The sequence below is a fragment of the Talpa occidentalis genome, unplaced genomic scaffold, assembly GCF_014898055.3.
Source record: "Talpa occidentalis isolate TD23 unplaced genomic scaffold, MPIMG_talOcc4v2.1 talOcc4.6, whole genome shotgun sequence".
NCBI classification, from domain to species: Eukaryota; Metazoa; Chordata; class Mammalia; order Eulipotyphla; family Talpidae; genus Talpa; species Talpa occidentalis.
In genome coordinates, this window is record NW_023604972.1 from 69,406,765 (window position 1) to 69,425,159 (window position 18,395).

The following is an 18,395-nucleotide window of genomic DNA, read 5'->3' on the forward strand; positions in this document are numbered from 1 at the left end:
TAAGTTGAAATCTGAAAATTTTCAAGGACTAATCAGAAACAGCAGTCCAGAGATCCAGGAAAGCTAGTACATCCCATGAAGAGTAAATTAAAAGAAATCCAAGTGAAGTACATTATAATAACATTGCTGAAAATTAGCAAAAAGGAGGAAAAAAATTTAAAGAGCTATAATTAAAGATCAGATCATACACACAGGATTATGTTACACAGCTGACTTCTCAACACATTAATAGTATCCTAATAACAGTGGAATGAAAGCCTCAAAATACTAAAAGAAAACGACTGCTAATCTAAAAGTTGATATCATCTAAGAATATTCCAAGAATGGTGCAAAAATAGACACTTATAGACCTAAAAGTGTTCATCATAAGTACACCGTCATTAAAAGATCATCTAAAGGGGCCTCCCCGGTGGCGCAATGGTTGAGCGCTGGGCTGTGAAGCTGCCCGCAGCCTCTGCAATGTTTGATCCCTGGGCGGGCCGGTGAGAGTCCCACATGGCACGACAAGACTTCTCCTGCTGCGCCCACTGCTCTACTCAGCAGTGTATTTCATCAGTCTGTCTGTTCTGCTCCCCGCTCTGGTTCTGGAGAGAATTGTAGATGTAATATCTGAGATATAGGACAGAATTAGGTGAGCTAATATTAAAAACATTCATTGTATTAAAACGGTAATAATAAAGTCAACTGATTTTTTAAGCACACTTAAAAATATAACACAATAACAAAAGTCAAGAGGGGGATAAATGGAATTAAACTTTGAAAAGAACATATTTTACTAAGAGGATGGTCAAGGTTTGGGTTAATTTTAGACTTCAATAATGTAAATACATATGATAAAAATTCTAGGATAGCCACAAAAGGATAGAAACAGCATCTGTAACATACAAACCATAGAGGGGAAAATAGAAGATAAAAAAAATTACTCATTTAATTGAGAATAAAAGGTAAGTAATGTGAGGGAGAAAAACACCCAGAATAGTCTTGGCACATAGTAGTTTTAAAATATTGGAACAGGGCCTCCCTGATGGTGCAGGCGGTTGAGTGCCACATTGTGAAGCTGTCCACAGCCTCTGCAGCATGGGTTCCATCCCAGCAGGCTGGCGAGAATCCCACATGGTGCAGCAGACTTCTCCTGTCTCACCCACTGCTCCCTTCAGCAGTGTATTTCGTCAGTCTGCCTGTTCTGTTCCCCGCTCTGTCTCTGGTGAATCCTCTCACCCTTCCACTCATCTGGCCTGTACACCGGTTCTTGTATACAAATAAATAAATCTTTTAAAATAAATAAATAAAATATTGGAAGAATACATAGATGCACTCATGAAAGAAAGAATGGGTGGACATACATGTTGACATTTCATACTGAGAACATAGGTAAGAAGAAAGTTTAGATGTTGTGGCTTAGAGATAAATGGATAAATGAGATTGTTCAAATAGCAAACATCAGTATTTGTCCTAAAATTTACACACCCTATTTATAATCTTTAATGTGAATTTTCATCCTTATATGCATGAATTGCATTCCCTCAAATGAGAAGACAGCATCTGCATTCCATAGCTCTGATATACACTTGGTGATAACCCAGGATTTCCCCATTCCCTACATGTTTAGGCAAAAGTCAGTTTAATTTTTCACTTCATTTCAGTATTTCTGAATACCACTTACCATGTAAGATTGCATTTTCAGACTACCTTGATCAGTAAAGGATTTTCAGTTGTGCTGGCCCCTTGCTCTACTAGATCCCCAGGCAGAACAGCTGCAAAATTTAATCTAGCTTTTGGTAATGAATTCATTCATCTTATTTGTATGCAACTCAAGCCAACTAACCCCAACTTTAAAGGAAAATGAATGCTGATCCTTTTAAAGAAAGTGAATATAGAGCAGCCTGATCGCTGAAAGGCTTCAAGAGATTGAAGTTGTTCATGTCTCACCCCCAACCCCCTGGGTCTTACAAGGGTAAAAACCACACAATCATGAAGTGATTTGACCATCCTGTCAATCAAAGATGCTGCAGCAATCCCAACTCATTCAGGCTGATTAGCCAGAGGAACTTATCTTAGGGTGATAAAAAGAACACTGCTAAAAATCAGCAGCTCTGTTCAGTCTCTTAATCTTTTTGAACCTCAATCTACTCATCTGTGAATTAGGATGAGTTAAAAATAATCATTTACAATGCTAGCTCTCAACCCTTATCATGCATGGAAATTACTCAGAGAGTTTGTGTAGGGTAAGGAAAAAATGTCAGGCTTTTCTGCCCCCACTCCGCCATCAGGATAGATGATGGATCCTTGTGGTCCTGAATGCATGCCTGATGGCGGGCACCTGGAATAGGGTGTGGGCAGATGTAGATAGGATTCACCTGGGCTAAGACTGGGCTTTTAAGGGTGGCATCATGAGGCTCCAGTAGAAGCCAAAAGAAGCCGAGAAAGGAGCAGCAGAAGCTGAGAGAGAAGCAGAGAACACCAGAGAGCCCAGATAGAGTAAAGACTTGCTGGGGGCTGGGAGACCTGCCAGCCTCCCAGCCCCCCCAGCACCCCTGCCTGCTGTGTACCTGGTAAACCTCAATAAAAGACCTGCAAAAAAACACTGAGGACTCTGACTCCTCCTTTACCTGGTCTGCTGGATCATAGAAAACCTGCACTGTGTCCATTCCTGCCCTCTACAATTGGCGTAAGTCAGCAAGATGATCCATGCAGATGGGTATCGGAGACTTCTGAAGACCTGGAGTGACTAAGGAGTAACAGACTGTGTTTGTCTGTGACAACACTGGAGGCATCATGGCGGCACAGGAGGTGGACAAGGTCTGGGAGCTACAGGACGAGACCTTGTGTGAAGGAGATGGCCCAAGAGGACCAGCCAACAACCCCTGAGGCAGCAGAATCATCAGGGAAAGAAAGGACCATGATTCAGAGCTCACCAGTATTGATGGCAGGGAGAGGCCTAATGGACTTGGACTGATGAACTTGGACTGACAATCCCGCCAGAAGGTAGAGGAACTTTGGCAAGTTAAGATTTTGGGACCCTGGGGAGAATGCTATTGTTTGTACACCCCAGGAGATGGGAATCTGGGGGTGGCCAGTGGGCCTTGAGTGGACAAAAGCAGCCTGTGTATGCCCAGCAGCTAGGCAAAGGAGAAAAGCCAACTGAGAAGGCAAAAGCTGGTACTGATGCTAAGTTTGTGAGGCCCTGAGCAGCTGCTAAGCACTAAGTAAGCTGAGGAAGGACAGTGAGTCTCATAAATCACCCGTGGGTGATGCCCTGCTCGTTGTTGAGTGAGGGTGAGGAGCTGAGGAGCCTGTCCGTGGGGGACGGGTGGGGAACGTGGCTTGGGGTGGAGCCCAAGCTGAATATAGAGTTTGTATCCAAGGATCCCTGACCCATGTTCTTGTGCAGTGGGTTGGCCTGAGTGCAGGGGTCTGCATGTTGCATTGATGGCTATGAAAGCCAAGTGTTGGAGTGACCACACACAGAAACCCTGAGGGTTGGGTGATTACCCCCAAAGAGTAGAGAATCCCCAATCCAGGAGTGAGTGCATCTTGCGGGTGGATGTGGTGTGTGACTTGTAGCCGAGACTACAGCCAGAGAAAGTCAGGAAGCCTGACGGCTCCTGGCATGTGACAGATTTGTGAGTGATTCCCCTCCCTCGTATGAGCAGTGCCTTCGGCAGCAGATTCAGTGGCTCATCTGCTGGTGCCAATAATTGTCTTTTGCCACTAGGTTGGGGCCCTGCCTGGACTTATTTGTGTTCTGTTATATTTTGTTATACTGTGATGTATTTCATTTACTTTCATGGGCCATGGCTGCAGTGTTCATATTGCCAAGAGACATGTGTTTATGACTTGTATATAGAGACTGATAAAGATTATCTGGCAAAAAACCCTGAGGGGGTGGACTGTAGGATAAGGAAAAAATGTCAGGCTTTTCTGCCCTCCCACCATCAGGATAGATGATGGATCCTTGCGGTCCTGAATGCATGCCTGATGGCGGGCACCTGGAGTAGGGTGTGGGCATAGGTAGATGGGATTTACCTGGGCTAAGACTGGTCTTTTAAGGGCAGCATCATGAGGACGCCAGTAGAAGCCAAAAGAAGAAGCCAAGAAAGGAGCAGCAGAAGCCGAGAGAGAAGCAGAGAAAGCCGGAGAGCCCAGATAGAGTGAAGACTTGCTGGGGGCTGGGAGGCCTGCCAGCCTCCTGGCGCCCCCAGCACCCCTGCCTGGTGTGTACCTGGAAATCCCCAATAAAAGACCTGCAAAAAACCACTGAGGTCTCTGACTCCTCCTTTACCCGGTCTGCTGGATCATAGAAAGCCTGCACTGTGTCCATTCCTGCCCTCTACAGTTTGTCAAAATGCCAACTGTTGGGCTTATTTTCAGAGTTTCCAATGCGGTAATTTTCAGGTAGAGCCCAAGAATGTACATTCCTAACAAGTTTCTAGGTGGTGCTTGTGGGAATGTTATCAGGCTTTCCTGCCTTCCCGCCATTAGCATTGATGATGGATCCCTGCTACTGAATGCATGCCTGATGGCGGGCACCTGGAGTAGGGGGGGGGTGGACATACTTAGGTGGGTTCACCTGGGCTGAGACTGGGCTTATAAGGGCAGCATCATGAAATGGAACCAGCAGAAGAGAACAAGAGAGAAAGAGAAGCAGAAAGAAGAGAAAGAGAACAAGACCACAAGCGCACATCGGAGAGCCCAGCAAGAGTGAAGATTCGCTGCGGGCTGGGAGGCCTGCCAGCCTCTCCCCAACCCTCAACCCCCATCCCCAGACCCAGCACCCTTGCCTGCCGTGTACCCGGTAAAATCCAAATAAAAACCTGAAAAGGCCACCGAGGGATCTAGGACTTTCCTCCTTCACCCGTCTGCATAGGTTCGTAGATATCCTGATCCGTTCCTTCCTGTCACAACATGCTGATCCTGCCGATACCATCCTTTGGAAATACTGATCTAAATGGCTCCTTTTAGCTTTATTATTGCACTTTAAAGTAGTGTAAAGTTTAATTTATGGAAATGTTTATTTTAATATTAAGCTTATTTGTAAAATAAAACTTTGGTTGTTTTTAGAAGCCCATGTATTATCAGGCTGTATTGCATTGTACATAAGAAACATTTATAATTATTTTTATTATTTGCCTTTAAAATGTAACAAAGAGTCCTGACAAATGGTTTAATTTTCTCTATAACTGAGCTTGAAATATGAAAGGTCAGTCCATCAAGTATGCAGTAAAATTGGTCTTTTATGGTCCATAGCCACCAGAAGGAAATGTTTGATTCCAAAAAATATACTTGCTTGACCAGTTTCTTATTTTCAGTGTGCATTTATTACTCTGGATGAAGACTGAAGATCTAAATGCAAATATCCCAGAATATAGAGAAAAAATAATACAACTTATTAGTCATTTACCCATTACTGCAAGTTATCAAATTATTTCCTAAACCCCAGATTTGATAGAAGAAAGATGGAGGCATAGGCATGATTCACCAGGGAGAGAGGCAGTCACATCATAGCAGGACAAGACAATGCTGGTTGGGAAGATTCTATGCTGAAAAGCTCAACAGTATCACCATTTTGCTTAGGCCTGGGCTCATTTTTTCACTCAGCAAGATCTTTTCCATAGTGAGCAAAGCCAGGTCCAGTGATTCAAGGTTCCAGAACCCAAATAAATAAATTTCACTGTTTTGAAATTGTCTAATAAAAGATGGGACTCTCTAAACTCATGCAGTTCCCTAGGGGTTTTACTGATGGCACCTCTATCATATTATATTGTGACATGTGGACCACTTATCGCCTATTTGATAGTAATGGACAGGCCAATAGCCTTTCTAATCATAATAGAAACCCAGGACCCAACCATTCTCAACATTACAGATTTTTAGGTTTGTGTTACAAATCAGAATAAGTATCTGTGTGTTCTTCCACCTGTTTTTTATTACCTTTTCATTTTGTTTCTTTCTCTCCAACCAGAAAGCATCTGAGTTATTTCAGAACTCCAAGGATCTGGAATGTCTTAGTTTACTAGATCCATTAGAACTAAAAGTATTTTGTAACTTATAAGGGAGGCAAGCTTGAGAAGGGAAAGTCATCAACATGTAGAATGTAAAACAAGCTGGAGTATGACTACACTAAACAACAAAATCATGAATTTCTATTAAAATAGCATCACAAAGCTGGCCAGGTACAACTAACAAATACAGTACACTCTGTGAGTTTTTTATATTATAGCTATTTAGCATATCATTAAAGCAAGGTATATTTCTAATTTAACAAAATGAGCAGACATTTAATTTGATTTCAGTAAATATGGATTAGAATCCCTGCTGTTACCTAATTGCTGCTGTTGACACAATCCCCAGAAGAAGAAAGTCTTCAGTTCTGGGTAGCAAAGCCTTTTAGTTGTTGCTGTAGAGGAACTTGCTTTGTACACAGCTCAGCATAACATGAAACCCTTGGACTGTAAATACCAATCATAGCCTCCAGCTATGCCTCTCCTGTGGCACTGGACTGCCAGGGAGTACATGAAAGTCACTTAGGGACTGTGACTTTGTCAGCATACATGAATATTTTGCCTGTTTCTTCAACTGTAAAATAAGACAATAATAGTACCTACTTAATAATGTTATTGGGAGGATTAAGTTATTATAAGACTAGCACATGTAAAGAGTTTACAACAGTTCCTGGCACAGAGTAAGTATTAAATAAATGTTAGACATTAAAGTTTATCATTTATGCTCTCCTTTCTTTGAAAAAGTCTATCCATGCTAATAAGTGTGTTTTTGCGGGTTCTGCTCAGGAATTAAAATTCTCATTCAGACAGTATCCACTCATCCAAAGAGAAAATTATCTCCTTAAAAAATACCAACCCACAGAGTGCAAACTGGTCCAACCACTATGGAGAGCTGTGTGGAGATTTCTGGACCTACTAAACATAGAGCTTCCATATGATCCAGCAATTCCACTCCTAGGGATTTACCCAAAGGACACAGAAACATCAATTCCAAAGAACACCTGCACCCCTATGTTTATAGCAGCACTGTTTACAATAGCTAAGCTTTGGAAACAGCCCAAATGCCCAAAAATAGATGACTGGATCAAGAAGATGTGGTACATATACACCATGGAATATTACTCAGCATTCAAAAAAGATAAACACATGCAATTTGCAGCAACATGGATGGTGCTGGAAGGGATCATGCTCAGCGAAATAAGCCAGAAAGAAAAAGAAAAATACTGGATGGTCTCACTCAGCAGGAATCTAGAAAACTTAAATAAAGGGCCAGGAAAATGAATAACTATAGGAAAGTGAAAATCAAAATCAACAAAAAACTATGAACCAGAGACATTTTTTGGGGGGTGGGGGGCGGGAGGGGAGGGATTGGGGTCAAAATGGGGGGGTTGCAATTGTATGGGGAATATAAAAATAAAATTTATTATTTAAAAAAAAATAAAATGGTGAGTCAGGAGGGCACACTTACCTGCGCCTGCAGTCTGCCCTCATGGTGGCTAGATACCCCTCTGAGCTCCAACTGATAAATTCTTTAATGTTGATCTTGGCAGTAATTTTTTTGGAACTGATTTTAAAAGCAAAAATAAACAAGTGTCATTATATCAAACTAAAAAGTTTCTGTACAGCAAAGGAAGTCATTAACAAAATGAAAGACAACCTCCTGAAGGCAGGAACACTATTCAGCCATAAAAAATAAAATCTTGTCATTTGCAACAACAACAACAACAACAACAAAAATACCAATCCACAACAGGCCAGGGTGTCTTTGGGACACATGAAAATGGACCAAAATGCAGAAATGTCTAAAACTGAATATCCCCTAGAGCTGGTGCAGGACCTCTCCAGCTGTCCTGCAAAAATCTGCCTGAGCACCATTCAGGGCCTGATAGATAAACTATTAATATATTTAAAAATATGGGTTTGTGGGCGTGTTGCTCCTCTGGGAGCCATATAGTCACACAAGGTCTTACCATTTGCCCCCTACCTAGACCACTGCACATTTTCTCTCTGTTTAAGCTCAATAACCAACAAATATTTATAGCTAATTTATTAACAATAATAGCCACCTGCAATTTAGGGTTCTAGGTAGTTTTGGTGCATCTTCTTTCCTGCAAGCATTTTCACTGTAAACATTTTTACTGCAGGAATTTTTGCCACATAATTTGTTGACCATAGGCAATTCCCCATAAAAGTTAAAATAACTAGTTGACAGTTTGGTTTGACAGCATTCTCATTTTCATATGTTATAAATTTTAGTCCTCATAATGTCTATAAAGTGATGGGTAGATGTGGCAATCTTAAAATAGTGGATAACAACCATATATATATATATATATATATATATATATATATACTTGATAGAAAATACAGCAATAAAACTTACTGAAAGTGTGAAATAAGAAAGTGTAAAAGCAGACTGCATACCATACAATCATAGCCAATTAGTTATGCAGCTAAAATGCTGGCAGCAAAGAACTTAAAGTGAATGTACTGGACACAGAAATTTCTTACTTACCATATACACCTTGCTGCTTTTTCCCAGTGCTAACACTAACACTACAAGGTCAGGCATGACTGGACCATTCTAGAATTTCAGAAAGTCAGACTCAGGGAAGTTAAGTAACTTTCCCAAGACTGTTAAACTAGTAAGTGACGGGTCTGAGATCTGATCACAGGTTTATCAGGCTCAAATGCCCTTGTTCTTTTTCCAGATTCTACAGCCTTCTACCTAGTACAGAGTTGATACACCCTGCAGGTCCCACTGTTAACCTCAGGTATATGGTTTGGGAGCATCTCTGTATGCTCATGGACTATTCTAATATCCTCCTAACAGCTGGGGTGGGCATCTGTATTGGACATGCCTCTAACTGCCGCACCAGTGGTCCCTTAAAGTCACACTAGAGAGAGAAGTTCATTTTCTCTGAGATTGATTATGACCAGAAGCATCTTTGCTAGTGATTACTAAAGCAGGCATTGGGAGTCATCTAGATCCAGGTACAAATCCTAGCTCTGCCTAATTGTTCTGAAACTTGAGCTTAATTCAGAAGGCTCACAAACCTCCATCCAGAATAAAAAATTTATGGTGGAGGGCTCTCCTTGATGATGTAGGGGTTTAGTCTCAGTGCTATCACAGTTATGGCCTGAGTTCAATCCCTGGACAGAGAGCTAACCGACATATGGTGTAGCTGCAGACTTCTGTCTTGCCCACTGCTCCTCTCAGCAGTGTATTTCAATAGATCTTCCTGGTCTGCTCCCCACTGCCTCTGGTGAATTCTCTCACCCCCATACCTTTGGCCTATACTCCAGTTCTTGTATGTATAAAATAAATAAATAAATTGTTAAAATAAAATAAAATGTACTTTAAAATGAAATACAAGAGGAAAATGGTATTCTTACTAACTTCTCTCTATTCATGACTTTCATTGATTTACCATACATTTATTGATCATAAGTACAATTAGAATCCATATGCATATATCTATCATTTTATGTACATTAAATGCATATTGTGCATGAATACATTACCACATGTGCATATATATATACTTTACATATGTTTGTGTATATGTTTATATGTGTACACATGCATCTATGTGTACTTGTCTATACATACATACACATGTACAAATGCATATTTTGGTTTGTTTTTGAGTAGAAGAATTGGGGTGTAGGCCAGAGGTGCGGGGGTTGAGAGGATTCGCCAGAGCCAGAGTAGGGAGCAGGAAAAGTGGATCTACTTAAACACACTGCTGAAGGGAGCAGCGGGCTAGACAGGAGAGGTCTGCTGTGCCATGTGTGTTAGCTAACTGGCTGAGGATCGAACTTAGGTCATAGTGGTTATAGCACTGAAACTTAACAACTAGGTCACAGGCACATATACATGCAAATATATTAATGCATAATTTTAAAAGCTTTTAGAATGTCTATTCAAGACCTATTCTTTTAAGAACTAGGCAAATTTGGATTTTAAAGAAACTTTCCTCTCTGTGCATTAGTGTAAAACAACTAGGCCCTCCTTGTCAAATTGACTGTCTCTTTATTACCTCCTCAATCTGAACTTCTTTGTAAGGGCATAAGATCTTGTTGAATCAGCTGAATTTGTTCATTTAGAGTATTCCCAATCTTTTCCACTGATGTAAGTTCAAGTGAGAGCAATTCAGACCTTATAAGTCAGTGATGTCCTCAGGTCCTCTGAGCTCTAGATTACTGCTGACCCCCTTCACCTACCCACCTTCTCAGCTTTTACAGAGATGTTAAAGATCAATCCTTGGTGCTGTATTACTTACTTATAACTCTCTTGAGTCGGTATCAGCCTCAAAACAGCAGGGGTTCAGGCATTAAAATTCAGGACCACAGAGTCTACCTACTGTATAACTAATGCCCATTAACCTCACCTGAAATCATACAGTTCAAAAAGGCAGACAGAAAGCTCCAGTTTATACAGAAAGAGTTAGCTGAAGTCCTCCAGGACTGCTCTTGCATTACCTCATGAAGCCTACAGCAAAACCAATGATCATGCAAGGGCTACAGAACTTCTTTTTACTACAGTCATTTCAGGAGCTACAACATACAACAGTCATAGAATTTATTTTTGCAGGAATTTTTTTCTAACCTACAAGGCAGTATAATGGTAAAATAACACAGGCGTGGATATTTTACAAGAAAATTTTTCTACTAAATAATTGAACTGTTTTACTCTCTCTCCACCTTCCTTGTCTCCATCTGTGTTTGTTTAGGAGTTTGAGAAAAAATTTCAAGGAATAGTACAACAGACAATCCCACAACATACTAATTGTTGAAAAAGTAGTATTGACTATTGAAAATATTTTTCTTAATGTTTTGGATTTTTTTATTTTGCAAAATAAAAATGATGAATTATGTCACAATCTTTGACCATCCCCTCCAATCCAGAGACACCCATCAGCATGAATTGAATGTTAATACTTCCAGTCTATTTTTAATACTTTAGCCTATATATCCAATAATATAGACTACAGTGTATCATTGTTTAAATTTACAAAAATTATATCATGCTATATCATCCTGCAAGTTGCTGTTTCCACTAAGCATTGTGTTTCATTATGTGTACATGCTGACATACACAAATCTAGTTGATTCTTTTTAATCAACCAAATTTCAGGATAAGTTAGTGTAGAAGAAATAAAATTTGCTGATTTTACTAGAGGTACAATCAACTTACAGCAGTGCCTTTGAATAAAATCATCCAGGTAATTGTTCATGAAATTAAAATATGGACAAAAATTGTTCATCACACCCTACACTGAGCTAGACAAACAGAAATCATGAATTGTGATCAAATTCACAGATGAATGAGGAATGCAAATTCAGCAATTAAAGTAATTTAAAAATAATAGAGTATATTCTTATGGTTATTGTTTCTAAAGACAAATCTATTCAAAAATAGATAGAGATCACCTAAAAAGGTATTGTGAGAGATAATCCAGGAAGAGGTAGTATATGAGACAGGGAATGAAGGGTAGATAAAGTTTAGATATTATAGAAGAAAAGCAAAGGCATTTTGGATTGGAAACATCATGAAAAGCATATTTATAAGTTTATAGGTTGGAATAAGTGTGGAGTATGTAAGGCAGAATAACCCTGAGCAGAGGGGAGTATAAAAGCTATTGGAAGAATGTGGGGTAAATGTGGAGAAACCTGAGAATCAGATCAACAGCTTCTGCTTTTATCATCACCAGCACAGAGTCCTCTAAGTATCTCCACATTGGATAGGCTCTACTGCTTTACTGCAGCCTCCAGAATGTACCAGTCCCTCTCACACCCTTGCACACTTAACACACTATTCTCTGTACCAGGAATGCCATATCTGAACTCTCTTCCTCACTTTTCAGCTTTCCTCTGAGGCAGCACACCCAGGAAGCTTACCGTGACACTTGGCCTCTGTCCAGGATTAGGTCTGCCCATGTACTACCGCAATATCTTAAGTTTCCATCTAGCATAGCTTTGTGAAACTGGGTTGAAATTATGTTTAGTTGTCTTTGTCATCAAATTATAAACTCAATGGGAAGAAGGACTTGGACATATTCATCTTTCTGCCTCAGAATGCAGCATAGTGCCTGGTTAAGCTCATTAATATTTGAATTAATAGTTTAATTAACGATTAATCAATGATTTGTGTATATTATATTATTTTATATTTTGACATTTGTGTATAAATATTACCCACTTAGACTAAACAGATTATTATTTTGATGCCACCTGGCTTTTAAAATACTTACCATAGAAAAAAAAGTTATAACTGATAGCAACATTAAAAATACTGTGAATAGGGCCTCCCCCGGTGGTGCAGGTGGTTGAGCGCCACACTGTGAAGCTATCCGCAGCCCCTGAAGCGTCGATTCTCAGCCGGCCAGTGAGGATCCGACATGGCGCAGCAGACCTCTCCTGACTTGCTCTCTGCTCCCCTCATTAGTGTATTTCATCATTCTGCCTGTTCTGTTCCCAGCTCTGTCTCTGGTGAATCCTCTCACCCTCCCGCGCATCTAGCCTATACCCCAGCTCTTGTATAAATAAATAAATCATTAACAAAAAAATACTGTGAAATTAGTGATGTCAATAATGAAAGGTAAGTCAAAGTTCTATTTGCTCTGCAACTGTGCAAAACTCAATGCCTTTTGTCTACAGTGAAAAAAATATGAGCACTTTCCTAAAACTATCTAGCAATCTATTGACTAGATGGCAATCATGCCATTTCGAAATGGATATAGTTTTAAAAAGAAAAAAAAAATTGAAATTTCCCATAAATATATAATAGTAAAAACAATAACTTGACCGTTTATTCCTTTATTTTAAAATTAAATGTTATAAGAGGGTCCAGAAATGCTGAAATGAAGAAGTCAGAGGTCCCTGTTTTTATGAAGCTTATTGTCTAATGGAAGGGAGATATAAAAGCAAAGATAATAAGTAAATAAACAAATTAAATCATTGTAGAGTATGGTTCATGCATGAAGCAACAGGAAACCAACAAAGAAAATCTCAGGTTGGACCAATTGTCAGGTGTATGGTTTGTTCCCACCTAAGAGGATGAGTGACACTGGCCACACACTCTGGGACAGAAAAGCATTCCAGGCATGGAGTCCGTAAATACTCCAAAGGGGACAAAGGCTAGGGATGATCCAGAAACTACAAAAGCACTCATGACTGGAAGATGTGAGTGAGGAGGGGAGCAGCATTCAAGATATCACAGAGGTAGGCAGAGCCAGAATGGCAGAGCTGGTAGACCCTAAGGAAGGATCTGGATGTGTTTCTGGAAAAATGAGAAGCCACTCGAGAATTAAACAGCAATGTAGGTTGAACATTTCCTATGTGAGAAATTGTGCCAAGAAGTCAAGTGCATTGCTCTAAAAGCAGATTACCTGGCTTGAAATCCTGGCTCTGCCTCTGTGAGTCATGTGACCTTAGAAAGTTATCATCACAGATTGTGTGAGGACTGAACTAACAAAGTGTCTAGAACAGGGACTGATGCAAGTGTTCCATATAGGTTTTATCTAAACTCTTTGCATATGGTAAGGTTTTCCATCACACCTAAAAATAATATTGAAAGTCCTTCCCTGGTTTATGAGGCCCTAAATGATCTGGCTATTATCTGATCTCTAACCACATTTCCTAGGACTCCCACCTTACTCACTGGCCTCCAGTCATTCCCCAATCATAACAAGCTGGTTACAATCTCAGGGATTTTTTTTAAAGATTTATTTTTATTCATCTATGCAAACAAGAACTGAGGTTTAGGTTAAACATGGGGGAGAGGGGGAGAGGATTCACCAGGGACAGAGTGGGGAGCAGAGCGGATCTACTGAAATAAATACACTGCTGAAGGGAGGAACGAGCAAGACAGGAGAGGTTTGCTATGCTATATGGTTTAGCAACCTGGCCTGGGATAGAACTCATTCTGCAGTGGTTGGTGATAGTTTGATAGTGCTAAGACTTTAATCTCTGCACTACCAGTGTGGCCCCAGATATTCAGATTTATTTGTTTTTTCCTAAGATTTATTTATTCATGCATACAAGAACTAGGGTGTGAGCCAGAGGTGCAGGGGATGAGAGGATTCACCAGAGAGTGGGGAGCAAAACCAGGCAGGTCTACTAAAATGCACTGCTGAGGGGAGGAGAGGAGAGGTCTGCTGCACCACGTAGGTCAATTCTCTGGCCAGGAATCTAACTTATGCCGCAGTGGCTGGTAATGGCCTGATAGTGCTGAGATTTCAACCCCTGCACCACCAGGGAGGTCTCTAATCTCAGGATTTTTTTTGTTGTTCCCACAACCTACAATGTTCTTCCCCTAGACAGTGATGTAGCTTATTCCCATGTCACCCATATCTTCTCAAAACCCCCTTGTCAAGGGCCTCACCCAACCCCCTACCTGAAGTTGCATCTACCATGACTCACCTGCTTTGTTTTGCTTCTGTAACTGCTAAGAGCCCAACAACTTATTTTATGTCTCTATGCTGATTTGTTTATTGTCTGTTTCCTCCATGGAGACAGAGACATTATTTTCAGACTGATATCCTCATTATCCAAAAAAATAAAATAGGTGAATGAATAAGTGAATAGATAAATTCATGGTCTAATTTAATAATAAAAATGCTGCAAATGTTATCCTCATTTCCCAGGTGAGAAAGTGAACACTGAACAAGGAAAACCACCTGCCTGCAATGGGCTGTATTAACTCCTATAGTTTTAATCACAGCAGGCCCCAGGCTGTGCAAGCTCTGCACCTGCCCAGCTACCCACCACCTAGACCACTAGGTGAAGCTTACACCTGTGCCCAGCCCACCATGATGTTGCCAGCACTTATTACGCTGCCAGAGAAAAAGGAGTGTTTTCTGGTCCAATAGTGCCTCTACCACCTCAACCCTCCGTCTAGAGGGACCACACATCGGGTGGCTTGACACAGTTCTGCTGTGTCTGTCCCTTCACCAGTCATCCCAGCCGCTCCTCCACCAGTGCTGCTGAGCCACCAGTTTCTCCCCACTTTCAGATCTCTTTCCTCTTGATCTTTTCTGGGCAAACTCAAAGATTCAGGCCACATTGGAATGAGGGAGTTATGAATAGATAATCGTCTCTGATGCTTTTCCCCAGCTGCCTGTGTTCTTCAATAAAAAGGCTACTTCATTCTGCCAGAAACCTCTTGGTGGTACCTGACCTTCTGTGCTTTGATCTTTTCTCAGCCTGTCTTTTCAATTCCCTCAAACCTGGTTTCCCTTTTAGTTCCCAGAATACTGATTTATTTTGAAAGAGCACCATCCACTGTGTCTTCTCTGCTCCATAAGTTAATCAATAACTGAGTCTAGCTCAGCAGTGGACCAACTAATATTCCCCTTCTGTTCACCCCAGTCTTCTAACTCTTCTTTCCCTGGGTTATAAGTGCATTGAGTTCTAAGATTAGGGAGGGGCAAGGCAGCCCAGGAAGCAGACATACAGGAGCAGATCAATCAATCTGCAGAAAGTAGAGTAAACACAACTTCTTTTTGAGGGTAAACCTCTACTCTCCTAGCAGTTCTTTCAAAAGAAAATACAGAAAGAAAAATTCACACAGCTCCTTCCTCTTACCCCACCCCCATTTCCATCGAACACTGAAAATTCTGTGAAGATATGTAGTAACTAGACAGGTCTACTCCAGCTGAAGGAACTATTTTAGTTTCTTCAGAACTCCCACTTCTCCAAGCCTGCAGTCTGTGGGCTTACCAGGCCTGCTGTTGCAGTGGTTTCAAAACCTAGAAATTGCCTCTCTACCCAGCCCCTTCAGGTCCATGACTGATGCAGCCACATAATATAGTGAGATATTAATTTAACTAGAATTCCACCCTGTCCCTTCCCTCTTTTTACTTTCTTTTTTTTTTTTTTAAGACTTATTTATTTATTTTTATGCAAGAACCGGGGTAAAGGCCAGACTCGCAGGAGGGTGAGAGGATTCACCAGAGACAGTGTGGGGAACAGAACAGGCAGACTGACAAAATACACTGCTGAGGGGAGCAGCGGGTGTGGCAGGAGTGGTCTGCTCACCATGTGGGACCCTCGCTGGCCAGCAGGGATCGAACCAGCGCTGCAGATGCTGAGGACACCTTCACAGCGCCACACTCAACCCACTGCGCCACCAGGAGAGGCCCTCTTTTTACTTTCTTCATCAAAGCAATTAGTCAACTATTTGATTTATTGCCTTAGGGAAGGTATGGGACAGAGTACAAACAGAAAGTGTGCTGGGTTTCTGCTTTGTGCTACCTTAACCCTAAACCCACTGAAGAGAAAAGGATTTGGCTGAAGAAAACAGGGGGACTTGCAGAAATAACAAGTGCAAGAGGGATTCCCTAGGACTATGGGAAGGAGAAAAAAGTTGTGGGTACCCTGGGAAGAACTACATACGTGGGGTAGCCTTGGGGCACAAAGATCTCAGAATGAGATGGTTTCAGGGGTACCTAAGGTGATGGAACACTTGGCAAAGAAGGTCATAGCTTAATCAAAGCTGTCCATACCCTGTGTGATGTGGAAACAGTGCCTCCAGATGTGAGGAGACACAAGAGGGTTTGGATACTGAAGATGCCAGCAGTGAATACAGTGGACTTACTTAAAATTCAAGAACCACCACCCAGCCTTTGTCCAATCCCAAGAGGGAGATGGATCCCCAGTCACAGATACAGAGTGACCAAAACAGAAGAGGAGTGGACATTTCAGGGTTCCAAATGTTAGTTGGTTTTCAGGGAATAAAATGATATTCCTTCCACAATGGAATTTTTTCAAATGAGATTTATATACAGCTTTAGATCATCTTCCTGCCTTCTCTATATGCTTCCCCCAAGATGCTATTTCTTAAATCTACCAGATACACATGTCAAGATGAGGATCTGCCAACTACAGGCCCTGGGGTTTCATGCCCAACCTCACCCAAAGGTTCCCTTCTTTTTTCTGTAGGCAAGGAGGGACATCTTCAGCCAGACATCTTAATTCTCTAAGACTTATTGCGTTAAATAGCTAATTTTTCATTTTCTTCATGTCACAGACTCCTTGAATCAAACATTCCCAGAATTCAATTAATAGTGTCTCCCAAGAAAATGTTCATAGTTACACAAATATTCTTTCTCATCTGCATAGAATCACTTTCCTAGGATTCTATATTAGAAATTTCCTTTATGTCTCTTTTCTTCTTGTATATCTCCAGCATCACAGCCTTATTCAGGACTTCACTAATCCTTCCTAATGTAAACATTTAGTAAGCATTTAATGAATGTGCAACAACAATGAGGTAAATACCACATAAGTATTTTTACTACTTGAAGGGACTCGAGCATTTATAGTATTTATGACTGGAATTTATTCTATTGAAATAGCCTAAATTTGGTATGCATGTCCATATTACTGTTTTCTGACTTGCATCTGTAATCTTTGCATATTATGAAGTGTAGATGTTGTGTAAATGTTAACATTACTTGAAGTAAACTGGCATGGTCAATGTATTTTGTCAAAGTATTCAGCCTGTCAACAAGTCACCTGGCCTCAATTCAGCATGGGAAACCAAACAAGGTCAATAGGTGCTAGTTATAAAAGGTACAATAAAGATTTACAAAAAAAAAAAAAAAAAAGCTCTCTAGAAAAACAATTTTGATGCTAGAATTGAGATGGTTTTTTTTTCTTGGTGAAGTTGCATGTGCTCTGACAACTTGCCAGAAATATATATCCTTTTTCCAATGCTAAAGCAGCTAGAAAAAAAGGAATTTGTTTCAGTAGATGAAATTTCATTAGATTATATTTCAGAAATGTGCGGAGGGCAAGCTTTGGTGATTAATAGCAGGAAACTTGGACATAATAAGTCCAAGAACCTATGAAATATAAAATATGGCATTGGCATCAAGCAGACATGGGAGTGTAGGGAGTGTTGGCAAGCCTCAAAGCCAGCATCTTCCAACAAGGATAAAGAGACCAACATTTTCGTGCCAGAAGAGAGCAAAGAAAGAAAGCAGATGCTTCAGGAGAGCCCCATGCCTCCACTCTTTCAAGTTTGGATGTCACGAATGACATTTTCAAATATCCATATGGTGACAAAGGTAATCACTGCATTTCCCAAGAGATCCTTTATGTTAACTCATTTACTTTCCATTTATGCTCTCACAAAAAAAAGGTGGCAGAACGATATTCTTAAATTTTACCTAGATTCCCACTATACATATATTTGAAGTCAGCTTTCTGTTGATTCTTCATAACGACAATAGTGTTCACTTATTAGTATATCTTTTCCCCCAGGTGTGTGCTAATTCCCTGATCATTGTATATAATACAGCAGGTGTTTTATCCAATTTTTTTTTTTATTTTCTGTAATTCTAGAGCTACAAATGATTTGCGGAACTTCACTAGGATGTGTTA